This window comes from Meles meles, chromosome 17 (genome assembly GCF_922984935.1).
Source record: "Meles meles chromosome 17, mMelMel3.1 paternal haplotype, whole genome shotgun sequence".
NCBI lineage: Eukaryota > Metazoa > Chordata > Mammalia > Carnivora > Mustelidae > Meles > Meles meles.
This window is the reverse complement of record NC_060082.1, coordinates 48,863,712-48,869,711: the sequence shown is the minus strand read 5'-3', so window position 1 is coordinate 48,869,711 and position 6,000 is coordinate 48,863,712.

Genomic DNA, 6,000 nt, shown 5'->3' with positions numbered 1-6,000 from the left:
TCTCCTCCCAAATAAATAAATAAATTTTTAAAAATAAACTGGATTCCAGTTCCAATAATGGTGGAATGATTTATATTAAAATAACTACCCTCCAGTTAATGCTTATAAAGTATGGAAAAATATTTTACCCAGCTGTCCAAAACGTAGGAGAAAACAACAAGAAGAAGGCAGAAACTGGAATGAAAATGTTTAAAAGCAGTAATTTAAGTTTTTTCTTAAGAAACTGGAAAAACACAGCAAATTAAACTAAAAAAAGTTAGAAGGGAGGAGATATTACAAATTTTATAGGTGATAAAAATAATAAAGAATTATTGTGAAACACTTTATGTCAAGTTCAACAACTTAAATGAAATGCGCAAATTCCTTAAAGAATATTTTACCAAGGGGCGCCTGGGTGGCTCAGTGGGTTAAGCCTCTGCCTTCAGCTCAGGTCATGATCCCAGGGTCCTGGGATCGAGCCCCGCATTGGGCTCTCTGCTCAGCAGGGAGCCTGCCTCCTCCTCTCTCTCTGCCTGCCTCTCTGCCTACTTGAGATCTGTCTGTCAAATAAATAAATAAAATCTTTAAAAAAAAAAAAAAGACTATCTTACCAAACTGACAAAAGAAGAAATGGAAAATCTGAACATCCATATTTTTTTTTTAAGATTTTATTTCTTTATTTGATAGAGAGAGACCACAAGTAGGCAGAGAGGCAGGCAGAGAGAAAGGGGGAAGCAGGCTCCCCTCTGAGCAGAGAGCCTGATGCGGGGCTCGACCCCAGGACTCTGGGATCATGACCTGAGCTGAAGGCAGAGGCTTTAACCCACTGAGCCACCCAGGCGCCCCTCCATATATTTATTTTTAAACTGAATTTACCAAAAACATTCCCACAAAAAGAACTTCAGGTCAAAAGGATTTCATTAGTAAATTCAATCAAATTTTTAGGGAAGAAATAACACCAATCTTAAGTCATTTCCAAAAATAGGGGAGGAGACTTCCTAGCTTGTTTTGAGGCCAGTATAACCCTCATACCAAAGCCTGATAAAAAACACTCTAAGAAAAGAGAATAGGGGCAACTGGATGGCTCAGAGCATGTGACTCTTTTTCTCGGGGTTGTAAGTTCAAGCCCCATGTTGTGTATAGAGATTACTTAAAAATAAAATCCTAAACAAGAAAAAGAAGGGGTGCTTGAGTGGCTCATTCAGTTAGGCATCCAACAGTTGATTTCAACTCAGGTCTAAATCTCAGGGTCATGAGTTCAAACCCCATGTTGGGCTCAACTCTGGGCGTGGAGCCTGCTTAAAAAAAAAAAAAAGAAAAGAATAAAACCAACCTCTCATGAATACTGACACAAAAATTCTTACCAAAATATTAGTAAGTCAAATTCAGCAGTATATAAAAAGTATAATACATCATTACCGTGTGGTGTTTATCCCAGGAATGTAAGGTTGGTTAAATACTTGAAAACCGATTCATATAATCTATGATTAGTAGTACATAAGAGAAAAATCACATGTTCATTTCAATAGATGCAAAAAAAGGTGTTAGACAAAATTCAATAGCTACTCGTGATAAAATTCCCAGCAAATCAGGAATGTTACTCAAATTGAAAAATGTACAACTAATATCACATACAATAATGAGATTTGAATACTTTCCCATTTCATGAATAAAGCAAGAATGTTAAATGTCCCCTCTTCTACTCAACATTGTACCAAAGGTCCTAGCCAGTTTTAGATGGCCAAAAAGTGACATAAATGGATCGAGATTGAAAAAGAAAAAGTAAAACTTTCATTTCTTTATAGACATCATGATTGTTTACACACAAAAAACTACAGAATCTACAAAAATGTTCCTACAACCAATAAATGAATCTGCAAAAATCGTCGGACATACGGTCAATATACAAATATCAATTATACGTCTACATATTAGTACCAATAAGTAAAATTTTAAATATATATTTTTTTAATTGAGAACGCAGGGGCACCTGGGTGCCTCAGTAGGTTAAAGTCTCTGCCTTTGGCTCAGGTCATGATCCCAGGGTCCTGGGATTGAGTCCCATATCTGGCTCGCTGCTCAGCAGGGAGCCTGCTTCCCCATCTCTCTCTGCCTGCCTTTCTGCCTACTTGTGATCTCTCTCTCTGTCAAATAAATTAATAAAATCTTTTTAAAAAATTGAGAACTCCATATAATCATAAACACAAAACACTTGAGAATAAATTTAATAAAAGACATGCAAAAAACTCTACATTAAAAACTATAAAACACTGCTAAGAGAAATTAAAGAAGGTCAAATTACATAGAAAGACATGTTCATAGAATGGATGACTCACTATGTTTGTTCTTCCCAAATTTGGTCTCTAGATTTAATGCAATCCCAGTCAAAATCTCATCAGAATTTTTTGAAATAATTGTCAAGTTATTCTAAAATTTATGTGGAAATGCAAAGGACTAGGATAGCCAAGATAACCTCGACAATAAAAAAATTGGAGGAGTCACACTACCTGAGTTCAACAGATACTAGAAAGTAATAAAGAGAAAATGAAATTGGCATAATTGTCATGCAAACTTACTGAATGATGTAGCTGCATAAATATTATTTGAGGCTCATTTTAAAGGAGCTGATCATTTCTTACTTTGAGACAAGAACGGCTATGGTAATAAAAAAAAAAAAGGGGGGCGCCTGGGTGGCTCAGTGGTTTAAGCTGCTGCCTTCGGCTCAGGTCATGATCTCAGGGTCCTGGGATCGAGTCCCACATTGGGCTCTCTGCTCAGCAGGGAGCCTGCTTCCCTCTCACTCTCTCTGTCTGCCTCTCTGCCTACTTGTGATCTCTCTCTGTCAAATAAATAAATAAAAATCTTAAAAAAAAAAATGGGGGCACCTGGGTGGCTCAGTGGGTTAAAGCCTCTGCCTTAGGCTCAGGTCATGATCCCAGAGTTCTGGGATCTAGCCCCACATCGGGCTCTCTGCCCAGCAGTGAACCTGCTTCCTCCTTTCTCTCTGCCTGCCTCTCTGCCTATTTATGATCTCTGTCTGTCAAAAAAATAAAATCTTTTAAAAAAATTGAGTCTGTAAAGCATAATACAGTATTTTCCAAAGTAAAAGTCATATATCACTGGTCTGAATATGATTTTAAGTGGTACACAAATGATCTTTTTAATAATCATGCATTTAAAGATCATTCCATGCTTAAAGAACTTTTTTTTTTTTTAAATAAAAGATGCTCATATAGGATTATCTGGCTGGCTCAGTCAGGAAAGGAAAGCATGTGATTTTTTCTTTTTTAAAGATTTTGTTTATTGAGAGAGAGAGCGCTCACAAGCCCGGGGAGGAGGGGCTGGGAGGTGTGGGGGGAGGCGGGAGGGACAAGCAGACTCCCTACTGAGCAGGGAGCCCTATGTGGGGCTTGATCCCAGGACTCTGAGATGGTGACCTGAGCTGAAATCGGACACTTAATTGAGAAACCCAGGGGTCCTGAGCATGTGACTCTTGATCTCAGGATTGTGAGTTTGACCCCACACTGGGTGTATAGATAACTTAAAAATCTGATTTCAGCACGGAGCCTGCTTAAAGTCTCTCTCTCCTTCTCCCTCTGCCCCTCCCACCTCTCTCTCCTTCCTGCAAAAGAAGGAAGGAGGGAAGGAAGGAAGGAAGGAAAGAAGGATGCTCATATAAAAATATAAAATTTCTTTCTGGTGGTACCTGGGTGACTCAGATGGTTAAGCCTCTGCCTTTGGCTCGGGTCGTGATCCCAGGGTTCTGAGATGGAGCCCCACATCGGGCTCTCTGCTCCAAGGAGAGTCCGCTTGTCCCTCTCCCTCTGCCCCTCCCCCCAGCCTCTGCTTGTGCTCTCTCTCTCTCTTTCTCTTAAATAAATAAGTAAATCTCTTTAAAAATTTCTTTCTGAAATAAACTTAAACTTTAAAAAAGCAATAGATTAATGGACTAACGCAGAAACACTACCACCACATTACAGAATTAGGGAGACTGACCCACCCAGGAACTGGCAGAGCAGGAAAACCCAGGCTTCCCCTTGCACTCAGAGGTGAGTCCTTCGACTGCACAGAAGTAAACCAAGAAGCCTGTTTTCCACAGACAGGTTGGCTTCCAATTCACCAACCCAGTAGCTAGTGGATGGAGAAGCAAAGCAGGGTTAGAGAGGGGTAGGAAACAAGTATGTCCCTCAGCAACACACACACACACACACACACACACACACACACACACACGGGACATAGACCTCTCAGTGTCCCTGGACCCAAATGTTGTCACCATGTCTCCGTCTCCGTCGTAGTGGCTGCCACCACTGTCATGGGAACAGATTCCAGGGGATCCTGTCCCAGATTCAAAGTTCCAGCTCACAGAATTGAAGCTATGACCTCACCCCACCGCTGCGGGAGAGGCTGCCAAAACAAGACTGTATCCGATAGCCTCTATTTCTACAGCGTCAGTCCTGCGAGGGGACCCACCAAACAGAGAAAATGGAGGAGAGCTTGCTGGGTAGACGAAACCATACTCTATGGAGGAGAAAACCAAGTCCTAGAGAAATTAGGTAACTTGCCAAGGTCACAGGGCAAGCGAGTGGTTTTGCATTACAAGATCAGACAGACATTTTCCAAGCAAGTTCTGGGAATGAGAGGCTTTGGGGAGAAATTTTGGTTCTTCTATGTGACAGAGAACATTTCTGCAGGGAAAAAGAAAAAGAAACAACAAAAAAAGATGCAACCCTCAAGAACCAAAGAAAAAATTATGTCCCAGCCTGAATTTATAAGTCTCTGAGTGGCCCAAGGCTACATGAAGGAGACACTTTCCCCTGCTTTTTCCAGGAAGATGTGTTGTGCAACGGGCTTTTTTCATAGTGATGTGAGAATTCCCAGGAAATTGGTTTTGCGTTGTTTTCCCTTGTAAGGTCAGTAATTGATTATAATTGCCTTTCTTTTTTTTTTTAAAGATTTTATTTCTTTATTTGACAGAAAGTAGGCAGAAAGGCAGGCAGAGAGGAGGAAGCAGGCTCCCTGCTGAGCAGAGAGCCTAGGACGCTGAGATCATGACCTGAGCCAAAGGCAGAGGTTTAACCCACTGAGCCACCCAGGCACCCTGAAGTAATTGCCTTTCTTTTTCTTTTACAACTTTTCTCTTTTTCTTCTTTTCTTCCTGCCTGACTTGCTTGCTTGCTTGCTTGCTTTCCTCTTTCCTTTCTTCCTTCCTTTCTTCTCTCCCTTCTTCCTTCCTTCATCCCTCCCTCCCCTTTCCTTCCTCCCTTCCTCCCTCTGTCCTTCCCTAGCACAATCCCTCTCTCCATCCCTCCTATTCCTTCCACCTCCATTCCTATACAATTCTTTGACCATTTGGGGCTCTTTCTCCAGTTTTGGAGTCTGTGCAAAGACATGGGCGCTCCATAGCCCAGACCCTCTGGCAGCGGGCAGCCCCCCTCCCCAGAGCGCACATTGTGTGGCAGAGGTCCTCCCTCTGTAATGGCCGCCTGGGCTGCTGCGGGGCTCCTCTGCACCACCCGCCCCAACCTGTGTTGTTCAGAGGCTGCTTTAGGGACTGTGTCAGACAGCTAGTGAGCACCCCCGCTTGGCAGGTCTGCCCCTGGGAGTTCTTGGGGGTAGTGACAAAACCCGACGTCCTCAGGACATGCCCCGCTCCCCTGTGTGTAGTTTGTTTCATTCCGAGATTTAATTTATTATTCTGGTCTCCTGTTGCACAAGACCTGTATAAATAATCCAGGCCACTCCTTTGTTTCTCCCCGAAATATGGCCTTTGAAAGCTCCTATTGTTCCAAGGGGACTTTTCTGCTGTCTTTTGAGAGAAAGAGATGATTAGGTCTGTTTCTTCTGGTCGGAAAAGCGGGGAGAGTTCCCCACTTTTCCACCTGGAGACCCATCAGAAGTCCAAGGACATAGCACTTGGCCAAAGCTCCTGCTAGCGATGACACAGAACTGGCTAATATAGCTAGAATTTATAGTTGAAGTTCAAGGACTGCAGTCTACAGGGAGGGGAGGGGAGGGGGG